The 20528-nt window shown below is 35.5% G+C and overlaps 1 protein-coding gene across 1 annotated transcript in view; it reads right to left on the reverse strand.

The window, feature by feature from the left end:
* MEOX2 (mesenchyme homeobox 2) overlaps nt 1-20528 on the reverse strand; it is a 72812-nt gene that overhangs the window by 39597 nt on the left and 12687 nt on the right. The gene's annotated exons all lie outside the window — the stretch shown is intronic.

The following is a 20528-nucleotide window of genomic DNA, read 5'->3' on the forward strand; positions in this document are numbered from 1 at the left end:
ATGACTTTTTTCACTCACCATAATTCTTTAAAGATTCATCCAAGTTGCTATAAATACATCAACAGCTCCCTTCTCTTTAATTGCTGAGGGTATTCCATAGTATGGATGTACCACCGTTTGTTTAACCATTTGCCTATTGAAGAGCATTTGTACTGTTTCCAGATTTTGCTTATTATGATTAAAACTTCTGTGGATATTCACTCACAGATATTTGTATAAACATGTTTTCATCTCTCTGAAATAAATACTCAAAAGTGCAACTGATGAGTCATATGGTAGTTGCATGTTTTGTTTTTTTAAGAAACTGTCAAACTTTTTTCCAGAGTGGCTGGGGCATTTTACATTCCCACAAGTGGTGGTGTCTGGATGATCCAGTTTTTCCACATGTTTGCCATCATGTGTTAGTATCACCGTTTTTCAATTTTAGCTAGTATGATAGCTGTGTAGTGCTATCTCAGTGTGGTTTTAATTTGCTCTTTCTAAATAGCTAATAATGTTGAACACTTGTCGTGTATTTATTTGCCATCTTCATATTCTGTTCGATTAAAAGATCGCTTTCTATCCTTGGCCCACTTTCACATTTGATTTTTTTATTGTTGGGACTTGAGAGTTCTTTACGTATTTTTGATATTCATCCTTTATCAGATATGTGGTTTGTTAACATGTTCCCCCATTCTGCAGCTGGTCTTTTCATCCTCTTAACAGGGTCTTTCACAGAGCAAAAATTTGTAATTTTGATGAAGTCTGCTTTATCAATTTTTCCTTTTATGGACTATGCTTTTGCTGTCAAGTCTAACAAGTCTTCACCAAGCTCTATGGATTCAAAAGATTTTCTCATATGTTTTATTCTAATTATCATAAGTGAATGTTTTGTATTTACATTCATGATTCTTTTTGATTTAATTTTTGTATAAGGTCTGAGGTTTAGATCAAGATTCTTTTTTACCTATGGTTGTCCAACTGCCTTAGCACCATTTGTTGAAAAGAGTATGCCTTCTCCCCTGTTGATTTTCTATTTATTTCCATTAATATATGTTTCTATGTCTCCACCAATAGCACACAGTTTTGATTAATGTAGGTATGTAATACATCAAAACAGAATCCATGACTTCTTATCACTTCATTCTCCCTGTTCAAAATCATTTAGCTATTCAGTGTCTCTGATTTTCATATACATTTTAGAAAATCTCATGTCTATAACAATTCTTGTTGGGATTTGATAGAGTGACATAAAACTTACAGCAAATTGGAGGAAATTGACATCTTTACTATGTTAAGTTTTCCAGTCCATAAACACAACATGTCTGTCCATTTATCTAGATCTTCTTTGATTTCCTTCAGCATTTTGTAGTTTTCTGCATGCAGATCATGTGAATGCTTTGTTAGATTTATACCTAAGATATTTCTTGTTGAGCTATTGGAGCTTGAATTGTGTTTTAATTTTAGAGTACATGTGTTAATTACCAGTAAATAGAAATACAATTATGTAATTTTTGTATGTTTATCTTGTATTCCACAACTTTTCTATACTTACATATAAGTTCTAATATTTGGGAGATTTTGTTGGTAAATTCCATGGTTTTGCCTTGAAAACACATGTATCATCTGAAACTAAGGCAGGCTTTTTTTTTTCCTTTCTGATCTGTATGCATTTTATTTCCTTTTCTGGCCTTATTGGATTGGCTATACCTTTCAGTCTTATGTTGAATGAGAATGGTGAGGGAGGACATTCCTGATATTAAGGGTAAAACATTCAGTCTTTCATCATTAGTATGTTAGTTGTAGGCTGCCACTAAATTTATTTTTATCAAGTTGAGGAAGTTTGCCTCCGTTTCTAGTTTTCTCAGAGGTTCTATGGTAAATGCTTCTAGAAATTTGTCAAATATTTCTTCCGCCACCAACTGGTTTAATCATGAGAATATTTTTTGCTTTTAATATAGTGAATTACATTGATTTTTAAATATTTAATCAGCTTTGCAACCCTACAATAAACAGTACTTGATCATAGTATATAATTATTTTTATATACTACTGAATTTTATTTTATATTATTTTAAGAATTTTTACATCTATATTCATGAACAATATAACTCTGTAGTTTTCTTCTGTTATACTGACTGTCTGCTGTTGATATTACAATAATACTATCTTCATTAAGTAAATTGGAAAGTATCTGCTCCTCTGCTATTTTCTGGAAGAGATTGTATAGAATTAACATAATTCTATGTTATGTCTTATTTCAGTTTGGTAGAATTCTGAAATGAGTTCATATGGGTCTGTAGTTTTTTTTGACATTTTAAAATCATAAATTCAATTTCTTAAATAAATTTAGAACTATTGAAATTATTTTTTTCATATTGGGTGAGTTGCACTAGTTTGTGCTTTTTAAGAAATGGGTCCATTTCCTCTACATTGTCAAATTTATGTGAGTGGAATTCATCATGGTATTTTCTTTTTGTCCTTTTGGTGTCTGCAGGATCTGCAGCAATATCTTTTATATAATATCTAATGCTGGCATTTTTGTGGCTTCTTTCTGTTTTTCATTATCTGTCTTGCTAGAGGATTATCAGTTTTAAAAATCATTTCAAAGAACAAGCTTTTTATTTCACTTATTTTCGTTATTATTTTTATATTTTCAACATCATTGATTTCTGGTCTTATCTGTTCTATTTCCTTCCTTTTGCTTGCTTTGAGTTTATTTTTCTCTTTTTTTCTAGATGTGAGATTAGACAATTGTTTTGAAACCTTTTCTCTTTCCTAATGTTCATTACTGCTATAAATTTCCTTCTCAGGACTGCTATAACTAGATCCCAAAAAATTAACAATGTTGTATTTTCATTTTCTTGCAGATCAATGTATTTCTTATTTCTATCAAGATTTCCTTTTTGATCCATAATATTTAGAAGTGTGTTTAATTTCTGTGTTTGAAAATTTTCTGTTACCAATATCTGGTTTACTTTCAATGTGGTTAGAAAACACATTTTGTAAGATTCCAATTCTTTTAAGTTTGTTAAGATTTGTTTTGTAGTTCAAGTTACGGTGTACCTTGATATATGTTTAGTGAGCTTTAAAAATATGTGTATTCTACTATTTCAGAATAGAACATTCTATAAATTGTCCATTAGTTCTTGTTGGTTTATGGTGTTGTTAAGTTTTTTTATATCCTTGCTAGTTTTCTGTCTAGCTGTTTTATCGATTGAGAGAAGAATATTAAAATCTCCAACTATAATAATGGGTTTATCCATTTCTCCTATTAGTTCTATCAGTTTTTGTATGTATTTTGAAGCTCTGCTTTTGGTGAATATACATTTAGGATACCTACATCTTCCCGATGAATTGACTTTGATCATTTTTAATATCTCTCACTGTCTCTGATAATTTTTTTCTCCAAAATCTACTTTATCTCATATTAATATAGCCACTCCTTCCTTCTTTTGATTAAAGTTTGAGTGGTAAATCTTTTTTTATTTTAATTTTCTTTGATCTCAACCTAGATTTATCATTGTATTTAGAGTGAGTTTTTTGTACACAACAAATGGTTGGTTCATGCTTTTAGTCCACTCTATCAATCTCTGACTTTTAATTGCGTGTTTTTAGGCCATTAACACTTAATATAATTATTGTATGCTAGAGCTTAAGTCTGCCCTTTTACTTTTTGTTTTTTCATTGTTACCTTGTTTTTTCATGGTTTTTCTTTCTTTTTTCTTTTATCTGCCACTCCCTTGGTTACTGAACATTTATTTAGAACACAGTTTTGATTTGTCTCATGTTTTTGTGTGCTTTAACCTCTTTGAGGTTAAAACCTTTTTTTTTAACCTTTTTGTTAAAACCTTTTGATGTTCTAAGATTACTTCCTTTATCATTTCTTTTTTGTCCAAAAAAAAAAAAAAAATTCTTCAGTCATTCTTTTTGGGTAGTCTTACTAGGAAAATTCTCTTAGTCTTCCTTCACTTGAGAATGTCATAATCTCCCTGTCCTTCCTGAGAATATTTTTTCTGGGTACCAAGTCCTGCATTGACTGTTCTTTTCTTTCTGCACTTGAAAAATGTTGTACTACTTCTTTCTGACCTCCACGGTTTTTAATGTGAAATCTACTATCATTGAAAAATTGCCCTTCATTGGTATAGCTTCTCTTTCACTGATTTAGACATGCTTTTATTTTCTTTGTCTTTAGTTTTCAGAAGTTTGACTGTGATGTGTTTAGTGTAAATTTCTTTGTGTTTATCCTATTTAGGATTCTCTCAGCTGCTTGTTTTTGCAGGTTTATGTCTTTTGCTAAATTTGGAAAAGTTTCAGCCATTATTTCAACAATTTCTCTGTCAGTTTCACCCTCTTTTTCTCCCCTTAAGGAATTCCAATTACACAAATATTAGATTGCTTTTGGTCACAGACTCACAGATCCACAAGGTAAAAATCTTTTCTTTCTTTTTTTCGTTTTTCTTTTTATCATTAATTTTGGACAATTTCTATGATTTTATCTTCATGTTCTCCAGTTCTTCCCTTTGTCCTGTCCATCCTGCTATTAAGCTCATCCATTGAGATTTTATTTTGGCTAGTATATTTTTAGTTTTAAACTTTATGCTTGTTTCTCCTTTATGTCTTCTAGAGCATTGTTGAATTTTTTGCTTCTTTGCTGAGATGTTCTATTTTTTCATTTGTTCCAAGCATGTTTGTACTTAATCATTGAAAAGATTTTATGATTATTGATTTAAAACATTTTTAGCCAATTAGTACATCTAACTTCTCTATTATCTCAATTTTAAGGTGCAATGATGGTCACTCTTCATTCAACTTCAGATTTACCTGGTTATTGGGAAAGGTCTGATGAGTCATTTTTTTCACTGAAACCTGGAAAGTTTAAGTATTATATATGGTGCTCTTATTTAAACCTTCTGTTTCAGCAGGCTTCTTTTGACACTGCTGTGATAATGAGTGAATGAGGGGTAAGGCAGGTGGAGCAGACTCCTTACTGCTACCTGAAGTAGAAGTATAAGTCCCCCACTAAGCCTCAGTTTACATCAAAAGTGGAGAAGGTTCTTGATTACTCTCAGCTGGAGGTAGGATTTCTAGCTCCCCACTAGGCCTCTGATAATACCACCTTAGTTGGTAAGGATAAGACTAGCTTTTTACTAATACCACAGAGTAGGTAGGTGGAGTCATCCTCATTAACACTGCTTGGTTCTGAAAGTCCGGACTTTCTATGAGGCCTCCTCTGGAACCATCCCTTTGGGGAACAAGATGAGTAACTCATTACTGCCAGTTGGCTCTGGGTCCTTATTCAGGTTTCTCTGACTTCAGCCTGGTGGGGAGGTGAGAGGAAGATTGGGGTTCTCATTAAAGCCTGGTGAGGGCGGAAGTCTAGGCTATTCACTCAGCATTCACTAGTGTGGATGCAGAAGAAGCCAGGGTTTTTTTTTTTTTTCCTACGGTGTTTAACTGGAATAGAGAGGTGGTTGTCTTAAATTGGTATGCTTTGCGAGGCTCCTCCTTTCCTGGATTTTTGTCTAAAAACAGCAAACATTTGTTAGAACTTTTTGTCTGTATGTATCAGTGTATTGGATTTCTGGCTTCTTCAATTCTGGTATTAATGAGGCAAAAAAGCAAAAAGAGAACTCACGATCTCAAAATCCCTAGCTGTTATGGACCAAAAGTTTGTATCTTCCCCCAATACATATGTTGAAATCTCTAATCCCCGATGTGATGGTATTTTGAGTTGGGGCTTTTGAAAAGCAATTAGGTCACAAGACTGGAGCCCTGAGGAACAGGATTTGAGCCTCATAAGAAAAGATGCAAGAGAAATGATCTCTGTCTGCATGTGAGGACATAGTGAGAAGACAACCATATGCAAATCAGAAAAAGGATCATCATAAGACACTCAATCTGCCACCCTGGCCTTGGACTTCCCAGCCTCCAGAACTGTGAGAAATAAAGATTTATTTTTTAAGACAACCAGTCTATAATATTTTGTTATAGTACCCTGAACTAAGACACTAGCTATTCTGCCTCCTCTTTCTACCTTTCAGAAATTCCTTCTGTTTGTTTTACATGTAATATCCAATGATCCAGTACTTTCTTTTGGTAAGACAGGGTCTCACTCTGTCACCAAGGCTGGAGTGCAGTGTCATGATCATGGCTCACTACAGCCTTGATCTCCTGGGCTCAAGCAATCCTCCTACCTGAGCTTCCCAGGTAGCTAGGACTACAGGCATATGCCACCATGTCTGGCTATTTTTTATTTTATTTTATTTTGTAGAGATGAAGCAGAAGTCCAAAAATTTACTTTAATATATAACTTACTTATAAACTAGGCAATGTTATTTTAAAATATGAAAGGTGTGGAAACCATAATGTTGCATCTTTATTGCAACCAATTTTCATATTATATGTAAGCATAGGAATTAGTGATAGTAAAAAAAGAAATGCTTTTGCAGTCGGGTGTATGCATATAAAACGAAAATTTTATATCTATGTCTGCTATGTGTCAAAGAATGCCTAATGTCTAAACCCAGAATTTTAAGCACTTGAAACTAAAGCGGGCCGGGCACAGTGGCTCATCCTGTAATCCCAGCACTTTGAGAGGCCGAGATGGGCAGATCACGAGGTCAGGAGATCGAGACAATCCTGGCTAACATGGTGAAACTCTGTCTCTACTAAAAATACAAAAAATTAGCCCGCGGTGGCGGGCGCCTGTAGTCCCAGTTACTTGGGAGACTGAGGCAGAAGAATGGCGTGAACCCGGGAGGCAGAGCTTGCAGTGAGCCGAGATCGCGCCACTGCTCTCCAGCCTGGGCGACAGAGTGAGACTCCTCTCAAAATAAAAAGAAAGCAAAGAGGATCCAGCTTAATGATTTTTAGAAGTTTTATGTGATATAGATTCTTTATTCTCTTTCCACAATTATTCAAATATTTATTTTATTCTTTTATCAAGTACTTTAGTGATATTCTGTACCAGTCATTGTCTTAAGCACATGGAACTAAAGACTTGGTCTCTGTAATCAGGTATAGGAGACACAAGTTAATAAATGATTACAATGCAAAATGACTTATTCAAAAATAAAAGCCTGTACAATGATCTATCATATTGAGAGGAAAAGTGAATACCTTTCCTCCTTGAATGAGCTAAGGATGGCTTCTAGGAGGAAGTGACACCTGAGCTAGATCTTAAAGAATGAGTGAGATTTCTGTAGATGCAAAAGTAAGGGTATTCCACACAAAAGAAAAAGCAAGAACAAAATCTAGAAACACAAAAGAGTACAGAATGTCCTGTGGAAAATCATACTGTCCTGGGATCAAAACCAGCACATGGAGAACACCGGAGAATGGTAGAAAAAGTTAGCAAGAGAGTGTAGACTGTGAGCAACGGGAGTATAAATAAAAATCAAGAATTTCACTCAGCGCAGTATTAGATGAGTATGCCTGAAGAATAGAAACCTGATCTTATTCTTTAAATCCTGTCCACCCTACTCTCTCGAGGATTTTTCAGCTTTGGCACTATGCACCTTTTGGGTGACGTAATTCCTGGTTGTAGGGCACTGTTGTTTGCATCGTAAGATATTTAACAGCATCTGTGGCCCCTAATCACCAGATGCCAATAGAACTACTCCTACTTCCAACGTGTCACAACTATTTGTCTCTAGAGATTACCAAATGCCTCCCGAGGGACAAAATCACTGTGACTTGAGAACCACTGATCCCACATGAAAGGTCCATGCCTGTCATAGAATGCTCAATGAACAATGGTTAAATACACGGTCACAATGGCATTAGAAATGAGAAAGGAGCCAGGCGTGATGGCTCATGCCTGTAATCCCAGCACTTTGAGAGGCCGAGGCAGGCGGATCACCTGAGGTCAGGAGTTCAAGACCAGCCTGGCCAACATGGTGAGACCCTACCTCTACAAAAATTAGCCAGGCATGATGGAGGGTGTCTGTAATCCCAGGTACTCGGGAGGCTGAGGCGGGAGAATCACTTGAACTCGGGAGGTGGATGTTGCAGTGAGCCAAGATCGCGCTATTGCACTCCAACAGAGTGAGACTCAGTCTCAAAAAAAAAAAAAAAAAAAGAGAGAGAGAGAGAGAAAGGAAGCATCAGGATACACTGAAGAGGGGTTGTTGTAATGACACAGGTGAATAATAGCATTTCTAAATTAAGAAATTGGGTTAAGGGAAATATTAAACAGTTGCCTAGAATGTAAAATTGGTAGGCTTTGATAACTAAAAACATAAATAACTTTTCTGTTGATAAGTAGCTATTTTTTTCCTTATCAAATCTGCCATGACCTATAGCTGAGCTACTTCACATAATAAACTAAGAAGCGTATTCACTCACATCTCTAATTTTTCTTAGAGCTAAGCTAATTATGGTTTGAGAGAGGGATATTAAAAGTTTCTCAATTTTCTTTATGATTGATTAATATATTAGCATATTCACCAAACTGATTTGATCAAATAGCCACCTACATAAACCATGGGGCCTGAACTTTTGGAATACCTTTTGCTTTTAAAATCAACCACATGTGTTTTTAGAAGTTCATCACTTTGCCAATGGGAGGGACTCAATATGCACTTTATGAGTGGCTGAATGACTGAAGGAGTAGGGAGATGAATCAGTCATTCTAAAAAATATGATCAGCCATTTCAAAGTGGCATTCTTGATGTGTTTTCCATTTATGGCAAGGCAAACATACAAAGTTCCCTGTGTAACACAGAATGCATTTATTATATGGCTGGTAATGATTGGGGCAGTGCTCTATTGTCACAAAAGAAAATTATTCTCTGAGAGAAGCTAACGTTCAAAACCTAAGCCTGTGGTTTTGACATTATTAGTACCACTCTACCTACTTAAGCATTGACAAATTATTCAGTAACAGATAATGACTGGCTGGGGTGGCAAACATAGATGCTACTACCTCCATAGTTGCACACTACATACTATAAAATTGCATTATGCAATGGAAATAGTCAAGTTAAATAGGGTAAAATAAAATAAACTTGTTTTGTATTTAGACAGAACTTTGCAAGGATAACAATTTCATTTTCATTTGAAGCATGTTCATCCTTACACCCTGGAATTAAAATGAAAAAGATCAGTGTTTCCCCACCCCCCACCCCACCAACTCCATTTATTCTCTCTACCGGTGTTGACCAAGAAAATCTCGAACAGAAAACTAGCACTACTACCACTATCTATATTTCAGTTAATTTTTGAAAAGAAAAAATAAAATCAGTCAAAGTCTATTATTTAGAGAAGTCTAATTTAGCAACTTTGAGGTCTTCAAATAAGAGTGTAATATTAATGTTATACATAATATTTTTTTCTTTAGGGATGTGTATTAGTTATAGGGGTTTTCAGTTCTCCATTTTCTTAAACTAAAAGCAATTAAGTAGATAGGGAAGGAAAGATTGAGACAATTTTACTTATATTTAATTTTAAAAGTGTGTATGCCAAACTGCTCCAATAGCATGAACATCAGCTGTACAATAGTCTAATGAGAAGTGAACTGTCAGCAGAATAGAACTCTTGAATGATACTCTTTTCAAAATAAAAGAATAAAGACAGAAGGACTGGGAAAATTAAATGTATTTTGTAGTTGCCAGGCAATATAATTTTTCAAGGTTGAGTAATGCATTAATCCCCTATAGAAATAAGCAGACTTTTAGTTTCCATAGTGTTATAAGCCAAATTTTGATATTTTTGGCTTAGAACAATGGAGCAGGTCCCCATTCCTTCAAAGTTTTTCCACATCCTCTTTAAAATCCACACTGCACAGTGACTGAGAGTATTTTTGGTAATTTATTTGCATTTCATACTGAAATTTATAAAAAATGAAAACACTTCAAAAGATGTATGACTGAATGCAGGACATATGAAAATTTAAAAACACGGTTCATTAAACCAATCAATGAGTCCCGTGATCAGAAAACAATAATCTAACAGACAATGCATTTTTTTCTGAAGGTCAAAGTCTAAGTTATTATCAATACTTTAGGAAGAGAAGCCCCACACTTAAAAGACCTCCATCCCCTTTAATCACATAATTCATGGATGTAAATAGCATGAAATATACTAACATAGTGGTCATACCCACATCTATAAATAACCAATCTCCAAATCTATTCTACAGAGAGAACACCAGCTTTCTTACCGAAGTTCCCAGTGACTGAGGCCACACAGAACACGCAGGCATGACACTCTTTCACAGCCACAAATAACATTTTATTTAAAAAATATCAGAGGTTTCTGAAAATCAATATAATTATAAATTTATTATTGAAAACTAATGAGTAAGAAGATTCAATTTTCAAAAGTGATGTAAGAACTCATCTTGCAACCAACCGTGTTAATGTCAAGCAAGATACATTTCTGTAGTAATCTTTTTTTGCTGGTTTTTTTTTTTTTTTTTTTTTTTTTTTTTTTGAGATGGAGTCTCGCTCTGTCACCCAAGCTGGAGTGCAGTGGCGCGATCTCAGCTCACTGCAACCTCCGCCTCCCAGATTCAAGTGATTCTCCTGCCTCAGCTTCCTGAGTAGCTGGGGTTACAGGCACATGTTACCACACCCTGCTAATTTTTGTATTTTTTTTTTTTTCAGTAGAGATGGGGTTTCACCATGTTGGTCAAGTTGGTCTCGAACTCCTGACCTTGTGATCCACCCACCTTGGCCTCCCGAAGTGCTGGGATTACAGGCATGAGCCACTTCGCCCAGCCAATAATCTTTAATATAAACGAATGACATAGCACTAAACTTATGTTTTCAAAGATGAAAATAACATGCAAGCTTTCTGAAGGCTGGGACTATTGTAAATTAAATTAAATGCACAGTGGCAGGTATGTAAAGAGAAAGATAGACAGGTATAAGGCAGGCAGTAAGAAGCAAATCATAGCTCATAGGAACAGCATCATTCCAATGACTAAGCTGCTGGAAGACACAAAATAACTTGTGATTTGATCTCCTGATTAGGCTCTTGCTCTTTTCAATACTATCTGTTTGAAAATATAGAGATATAAATAGATAGATAGATAGATAATAGATAGCTAACTGATTTAAGAAGTTTATCAAATCTTGAGAGAAAGAAAATTTTGAATTCATATAAAAATTTTAGTTCAGATCAAGATTTGTTTCTGTTTTTATTTTGTTTTAGCTAAAGCAAATATAAACTACAGTTGACTGTATTAAAGAGCCAATATATGTGAAGGAGATTGGTTAAGAGGGATTTACTCTGCTCTTGAGACAAATCAATTCATTAATTAAAAAAATAAGGAATTAAAACAAAAATATGCTTTTCAATTTAATTTTGGGATATACTTTTTGTCTTCCTCTTAACGTCTGTTTCTTGCCTTTGTGTTTTATTTGCTTTTAGATCTTTCTAGTTGTTGTGACATTTGGCTTCTCTTTTTCTTACCTCTTACCTGACCTTGTATTTCCCTATTAAATTGCTGGCGAGAATATATATGCAATTACTTTGGAGGCACTCATTTGTTTTGATTGAGGTAAATAACAATGAGTCATATCTCTGAAATTTTCCAACATCAAATATGCCAGCAAACAAACAACAGAAACTCAGCAATAGATGCTTGATGTTTACTCCTTAAGCAAGACCCCACCTTTCTAGTAAAAGCTCCTATATATGGATCAATTACCATTTGACTTAAAGTAGAATATGAAATAATTTAAAGATAAAAATACTTCAGAGCTAATTCATTGGGTGGGGGACACAACCCTCCAGCTATAATTACTAACATTTTATCTTCAAACTTCCTATGTTCCCACAAATCAGTCTTTCTAATTAAGAAGTTTGCAAAGGCTGTACAGATTTCTTTCTTGGCTTAGTCTCTGCAATTTTGCTAAATGTCAAAGCTTGAGATTTGTTAGAATTCGTGCTCTGTGGATATCTGCTGGACTTCTAGCAGGTGTGAAGACTCCACCACTCCTTCTGTTGCATCTCATTTCCACTTATTAAATACTTTATCTTAAAGGATGAAGCAAAAGTGATTTTTGTGTTTCCTGGCAGTCTCCTATTTCAAAGGACTTAATAGTGATTTGTTTATTTCAGAGGAAATGAACACCAGTCAGTGATGACAGATTTATTATTAAGTGGACATCACACACACACACACACACACACACACACACACAAAGCCTCTACTTTTCTTATATTTCAGGGTTCCTTCTAACCACGCTCTAAATTGTCAAGACAACGTTACACATTTTGGCAAACCAGAGGCATGTGATTCAATATCATCAAATCTGTGAATCTATATAACTTCCTCCAAATATGTTTCCAGAATAACCCAGGGAAAATAAAATGAGCAAAGAAAACTAAGGTTACCTTAAAGTGAGAGAAAAAAGCACCTTAATGAATCAGTAACCCTAATTATCTTTTGGAAAACACTTGAAGGAATATTAAAAACAAAAAGAGATTAATTTCAGGAATTCAAGTAAGATGCCTGTTATTTAGAAAGAGCATACAGGAAAACCCTGAAACTTCAGATCCTGAAGTAGTTTCAAGTACAACAGCACTATAGATTTACTTGTCATTTTAGTCACTAATGAAATATATTAATGTTAAGTGGAATTTTCAAAATAAATTTGAAGAATAAATATCAACTCCAGAATGGTCCAAATTATTCTTCCCACAAAATGACCAATTTTACCATGTAGTAAATATCGTGCAGGTCAGACACTGAGCTCTCATCAATGAGAATTACATCCCATTTAGATTCAATTTTTAAAATACTGGCAAACTAATTTGCAGTATTCATTCAGATCAAGTGGACAGCAGTAATGGAACAATAATTTTGTTAAACTAGGAAGGTAGACTTACATGCTATCTTTACCCTTATTGCTGAAAGTGCTCAGCTGAATAATCCTCAAAGGTAAAATTTCAGTTACTTGACACTTTAATAAATAAATGAAATGAAATGTTCAAACAACAGATTATAGAAGACACTTAATTGGATGCTATTATTCCCAGCTCTGCATATATGGTCTCAGGGGTGCCACTTTCAGAGCCTCAATTTTCTCAACTTTAAGATGAGATGGTGGTTTTGATGGATTCTAGATCCCCTTCCAATTCTAACATTCTGCAAATGTGTTCAAATGTAGACTGCAGGAAAGTATTAAGAGCTCTCAAGATAAAGATGGAAATAAAGGAGAAATGCCAAGACCAATGGAGGGAAACTCAGAAAGGGCTAAAAGTCACATCACTTGTTTCGTAATTTTCATCTAAAGTCAGTCCTTGAAACATGGGAGAGCTAATACAATCACAGTCATGCCTGTAAATGTAATTCTCAATGACTTCCATAGGCCTAATCCTCCCTTAACTTATCAAAATGGCATTGATTTCATGCCCCAAATAATACAGCTTATATATATATTTAACCAGCTATGAAAGTCTGCCTTTCACTGTGACTTTATCTAATGATGTCCTAGGAATTGTATTTTTGAAATACAAAGTTTAGTAACCTTGGATCGATTACTGCTTCACAAACCTTGGTGCATGAGACAAAGAAATATTCAAATGGGGCTGGGCAGGGTGGCTCACACCTGTAATCCCAGCACTTTGGGAGGCCAAGGTGGGCAGATCATGAGGTCAGGAGTTCGCAACCAGCCTGGGCAACACAGTGAAACCCTGTCTCTACTAAAATACAAAAAATTAGCCAGGTGTTGTGGTATGCACCTGTAATCCCAACTTCTTGGGAGGCTGAGGCAGGAGAATTACTTGAACCCGGGAGGCGGAGGTTGCAGTGAGTTGAGTTTGTGTCACTACACTCCAGCGTGGACAACAGAGCAAGACTCCATCTTAAAAAACAAAACAAAACAAAAAGAAATATTCAAATGGTAAAAATTGAGGATATGAACAAGAATATCCTCGGAATAGATTTTGCACAGGATTCCAGGAACCCAAAAGCTACACTGAATTAAATATCCTCATTACTTGACAAGGTTCCTAATATTTTTCTTCAAAATGATTTGATCCTGGCCACCATCTACTAGATATTCATGTACTCATCACCTTTTGTAAGTAGGAAATACGACTGGGTGCAATGGCTCACACCTGTAATCCCAGCACTTTGGGAGGCCGAGGGCAACAGATCACGAAATCAAGAGATCTAGACCATCCTGGCCAACATGATGAAACACCAACTCTACTAAAAATACAAAAAAAAAAAAAAAAAATAGCTGGGCGTGGTGGTGCGTGCCTGTAGTCCCAGCTACTGAGGAGGTTGAGTCAAGAGAATTGGTTGAATCCAAGAGGCAGAGGTTGCAGTGAGCCGAGATTGCACCACTGCCCTCCAGCCTGGTGACAGCGAGACTCTGTCTCAAAAAAAAAAAAAAAAAAGAAGTAGGCAGTCAGAGGTGAGAGGAGTTGAGGCAGCCACCATCCTTTTCCTGGAACCGCCCGGATTTCTCTGGATATTTGCATCATGTTTGCTGCATTATTATACCCTCTATCACAGGTTGTCACCATTTGTTTCCATCTTTGGCTTCCCTATTATACTGTGGACCCTTCCAGAAACCGCAAGGTGTTCTATTTATCTTAGAGTACTCAAAACATAGGGCCAAGTCCCTGGAATTTAGAGAATTATGTACAAGCTTATTAATTATTATGCTGCTGAAACACCGATTGCATTGGTGTGTGTTGGGGGCCCTAGGGGAGGTAGGCTACAATTTGAAATGAATAACCATTTAGGAAAATCCTCCTTTTCTGAGCTACCTGCCTTTAAATAATTCATCTTGGGCTAAAATACTAATGTGCTTCCTAAGGTTAATAGGTGATTTTAAGTGAAGTATATTTTCATTAGGAAATGTAGAAGGAGAAAGTTTTTAAAAGGTAGAGAAAATGTGAGGAAGTATTTGTATCTGACCTGAGAATAGCACAGCTACTTGATGAGGAAACTCCCTTCATCACATTCTGTGTGTGATTCTTGTGGTAAGTAGTCCCTCCCTAGTTCAGCACCTCTTTACAACACAGTTAAACAACAGATCCACTTTATTCCATCCCCTTGGAATAACATATTTAAATTTCCTGTTGGTTTAATTTGTTTTTCTCACATCTCGAGTTTTCAAGGTAAAGCCAAGCAATGTGGAAACTACCTATTTCCACTGTGTGCTAACATGCATTTAACTATAGCTGACCTTTGAATAACAAGGGGTGCAACTGCCTGGGTCCACTTATGCGTGGATTCTCTTCCACCTCTGCTACCTGAGACAGAAGACCTTTCCCTTCTCTTGCTCCTTCTGCTCATCCTGCTCAACCTGAAGGTGATGAACACTGAAGCCCTTGATGACAATCCACCTCCACTTAATGAAGAGTAAATATATTTTCTCTTCCTCATGATTTTCTTAATAACATTTCTTTTCTCTGGTTTACTTTATTGTAAGAATACAGTATACAATACATATAACATTGAAAATGTGCATTAATCTACTGTTGATGTTATTGATAAGACTTCTGGGCAATAGTAGGCTAGTAGTAGTAGTTAAGTTTGTTTTGTTTTGTTTTGGTTTTTTTTTTTGCTCTGTCACCCAGGCTGGAGTGCAGTGGTGCGATCTTGGCTCACTGCAACATCCGCCTCTTGGGTTCAAGCAATTATCCTGCCTCAGCTTCCTGAGTAGCTGGGATTACAGGCATGCACCACCACGCCCAGCTATTTTTGTATTTTTAGTAGAGATGGGGTTTCACTATGTTGGTCAGACTTGTCTCGAACTCCTGATCTCAGATGATCCGCCCACCTGGGCCTCCCAAAGTGCTGAGATTACAGGCGTGAGCCGCCACCACTGGCCAGTAGTTAAGTGTTTGAAGACTCGAAAGTTATACATGGATTTTCAACTGCACATGGGGGTCTGCCCCCCTGACTTCCGCATTATTCAAGGGTCAACTATACTTTACTGCATTTAATTAACATTAATTTAATTAGTGTCTCTAATAGGGATGCTATACATATGCAAACTATTTCTTCTAAGTGGTTTCTATTTAAAACATCATCTCTTATCTCTCCTTACTATGTCCATGGAAAAAATAATAGCACCTTTTCTTTATTTGCAAAAAGTCAGTTTTATTAATCTAAAGGAAAAAACAATTGGTATTAATAACACAATTACCACATCCACACATTTACACACCAATGACACTGATATCATGAGTAAAGTTTCAATATAAAAGTAAACTCATAAATGTCACTCAGTGAAAACTACTGAAAGGTTTTCTCTACCCTTCTGCTATACTGCCAATAAAACTTTACTACAAATTATATTTGGTCTAGACTTATTTCTGTTCCAAAACCCTTTGTGAATAATGAGAATTGCCTGGGCACTTATTTATATTTGGCTCAATGCTATAATACGTATATTTGTTTTTTGTGTTTCTAAGATATCCTGATTGCAATCATTAACATTTTTTCTACATTTTCATACTTTAACGCACACTCTCAACTCATAAATTCTAACGTGAATACGTCCAGTAATATTTTTGCCTGATGTGTAGTGTTAATACTACCTTTTCTACCACAAATCACTAACAGGTTAACCCTCAATTAATTCCTAATTAACCTTTATTAAAAATGAATTCACTGGTGAATAGTCCTCCTGCTTCCCACATAGTCAAAACTCTGCAGTCGTGGCAGCTGAATTGTGTAATGTATGGCCACAGCCAAACAGGCCCAGATGTTTCACGGTATAGACCAGAGACTCCCTATACGTCACTCTTACTTGCATTTGCTCTTTTCTAATGCCAAGATGAATACTTTATTCCCATTTTCCTTCTAAAAAGTTAGAAAACTCCTCTAGTAGCTTCTCCTGTTTCTCAGCTACCTGACTTGTGATTCTGGAATTTAGACCACGGATTACTAAAGATTACATCTTTTGAGAGGCTTGAAAGGTGAATGATTCCAGGTCATTAGTTGCCACTGCCTGATTCGATTAAGTTTTCATACTTTCCCCCTGGAAAATCTAGCCTAGTTCCTGGCATGTTCCCCATCCTTTCCCAGAAAAATATCTCCTCCCCATTCCTCAAGAGGCCTGGAAGAATCTCCCTAGTTGACCTTACATTCTTGAATATGCTTTTATTGTTTGCTTTCCTGCTTCCAAAGTTCCACTTTTTTTTAACATTCACTTCCATTGTTATGTCGTGCTTTACTCCATTTTCATTGGGTATCTTCACTTCAATGATTTCATATTTCTGAGTTTGCTTTTATTTTGATAAGTCCCCATAACTTACATGTATGCATTATATTTAATAATTATTTTAGGATGCATTTGTCCTCTTCAAAACAATGAATGCATTTTATTTTCATAAATATGTGGTTGATAGATGCAAGAATTTATCCACAGAGGCATTTGGTAAAATAGTACTCTTACATTTCACTTTCAGATATGTTTCAACTTTTCATTATAATTGGCTTCTTGTGGTATTTGAATCTCATAATCTCTTTGTCCATTAAGGTGGGAGAGGGATACCATCCTTGATGCTTCCCTCAGTAGCTGAAGGATAAGAAAGTTTGTCTCGTTGTTTAGAATGACTGTCCAACTGGAGTTACTAACAGATGAAAATGTTCTATATTTGTGCTGCCCAATACATTAGCTAGTAGCCACATATAGTTATTGAGTACTTCGAATGTGCTTAGTGGAGCCAAACAATTGAATTTTTAATTTTATTTAGTTAAAATTTAAATTTAGACAGCAACATGTGGCTTTACATACCATACTACATGGAATAAAACAGTATTACAATAATTGATGCTAATCATATATGTACAGATGGCCATTTCTAGCACATTTGTAGTATTTGTTGAGCAACCCTGTCTGACATTGGTCTCCAGGTGCAGAAAAAGATCATATTTAGACTACAGGGTCCTTGACTCTCAGAACTTTTCAAATGAGAAACAAGACTATTCTAAACTGGTAGTTCTCAACTTTGTCCATACATTCCAGTCACCTGGAAGTTTTTTTAAAACTACTAATGTCCAGATAAAATAATAAGATATCTGAGATGTTTTCAAAATAATTGGGACACTATGAGGCAGTAGTGGGATGGTACAAATAAATAAGATTTGCCAGGTGTTGATAAACATTGAACATAATGGACACAGGGAAGTCCATTATACAATTATCTCTATTTTTTAGATGCTGCAATTTTCCAATATAAAATTTTTTAAATGCCAGCTCCATTATAGATGAACTTAATCATATTCTATGGGGTATCATTATTTCTTTAAAATGCCCATATCATTCCAATGTAACATCCGTGTTGAGAATTACTGGTCAGAAAAAAAGTAATTTTATGATAAATTAAGGAAGCATGGAGAGTCTGACAGTTATCTGTTCTTATGAACTAAATAAATTGCTAAAATGGAATCAGTATCAGAGTCATTGGTAACAAAACAAATCAGATTTAACAGATTTTTTAAAACCTATCAAAATGCATTGCAATATGGATTGATTTTTACTTTCTTACAGAAATAAATGCTAACTCAATTGCACAAGTAGACTTACTGTACACTTCCCTTTCATTAGACTGTTTACCTGACTAAGCCCAGAACCACAGCTGAAATAACTTTATTAGCTTGTCCACCCCTCACTATCATTGCTCTTCCTTACAAGCCAGACCACAGTGTGGTTACTTATCAGTGCCTCATAACCACATAAACAAACAGCATTAATGAATATGGTTAATCAGTCATACTAAAAGCAGAGTGACATGACATAGATATTACAGTTTAAATCAGTATCATCGTATCAAGGTCCTCATAAAGGAGATTTTTCATTTCTTTTTTAAAAACTGGTCAATCTGGGCTGGGCATGATGGCTCACGCCTGTAATTCCAGCACTTTGGGAGGCCACGAAGTGCTGATCACTTGGGGTCAGGAGTTCGAGACCAGCCTGGCATATATGGTGAAACCCCATCTCTACTAATAATACAAAAATTAGCCAGGCATGCTGCTGCACGCCTGTGATCCCAGCTGCATGGGTGGCTGAGGAAGGAGAATCACTTGAACCCAGAGGCTTAGGTTGCAATGAGCCAAGATTGCACCACTACACTCCAACCTGGGTGACAGAGTAAGACTCCATTTCAAAAAAAAAAAAAGTAGTCAATTGAAAAATTTGCAATTAATCTATTTTTTATTTTCAGATCACCAACTATTTTTACCACTATCCAATACTACAATGCAGATTGCTTGATATTCCATATATTTCTCAGTTGTCCAATGATTCCATGTCTTATTTAATGTTTTGTCTCTGTGAGACTGGCATATTAAACACTATGTTTCTTGACTATATATAATGCTGAGAAACTCAACAATGTATAGCATAACTGCATAGAATCTATATAGAATCTTATGTCTTACTTAAAAATAATGTACTGAGGCATTCTCACATGTTAGTTAGAAAATTAGACTTGACAGTTACCAAATTCTTAAAAATATAGACATCTTACCTTTCAAACTATAGATTGTTTCGCTGGTTTATGGTAATCTTTTAAAAATGCATATTTATTTTTGTCCTGATTAATCTAATAATAGCAAATATATCACATCTAATCAAGGTATTTCACTTTAGAAAGTATCCGTAAATATTGGGCCGGGCGCAGTGGCTCATGCCTGTAATCCCAACACTTTGGGAGGCTGAAGTGGACAGATCATGAAGTCAGGAGATCGAGACCATCCTGGCTAAAATGGTGAAACCTCATCTCTACTAAAAATACAAAAAATTAGTCGGGTGTGGTGGCACGTGCCTGTAGTCCCAGCTACTTGGGAGGTTGAGGCAGAAGAATTGCTTGAACCCGGGAGGCAGAGGTTGCAGTGAGCCGAGATCGTGCTAATGCACTCCAGTCTGGGAAACAGAGCGAGATTCCATCTCAAAAAAAAAAAAAAAAAAAAAAGAAAGAAAAGTAAAAAGAAAGTATCCATAAATATCAATTAGACGCAAACACAGATAATTAAACTTAACCTGGACAGTCATTCAACTCTCCTACAGATTGCCCAAGCATCTTCAAAATTTGCCCTACTACTAAAAGCCTGGAACCAAAACAAAAGCAAAACCAACATCAACAAAAACGGTCCTAGCTGGTCAATAAAGGTTGTAATGATTAGGATGAGAGACTGTAGACAGAAATTCATTAAAATATAGTCTAAATTCTTTTCTGAAGAAATTAGATAGTAAGACACAGCATGTCACTGGGGATTCTTGACTAACTGAGAGATGTGGAAAATCTTGTAGAAAACTTGAAAGTAGCTAAACTATAAATATTTAGATATTCACATTAGAAAGTATCAGAATATTGTCTCAAACTCTTAACATTAAGCATCATGTTCCAAAGACTAAGAGAAAAGTTCACTTTGCCAGAAAAGCACTGCTCTAAATACACACACACGCATATATGTGTATGTGTATATAGATAGATGATAGATATATATAATAATACATATGTATCTATCGATAAATATAATATTAAACAAAATTTGGTTACACACAAGAGCCAGTATGAGTGATATCTAATAACATATTATTTATTCACATTAGCCACTCCCT

This window comes from Papio anubis, chromosome 4 (assembly GCF_008728515.1).
Source record: "Papio anubis isolate 15944 chromosome 4, Panubis1.0, whole genome shotgun sequence".
Lineage (NCBI taxonomy): Eukaryota > Metazoa > Chordata > Mammalia > Primates > Cercopithecidae > Papio > Papio anubis.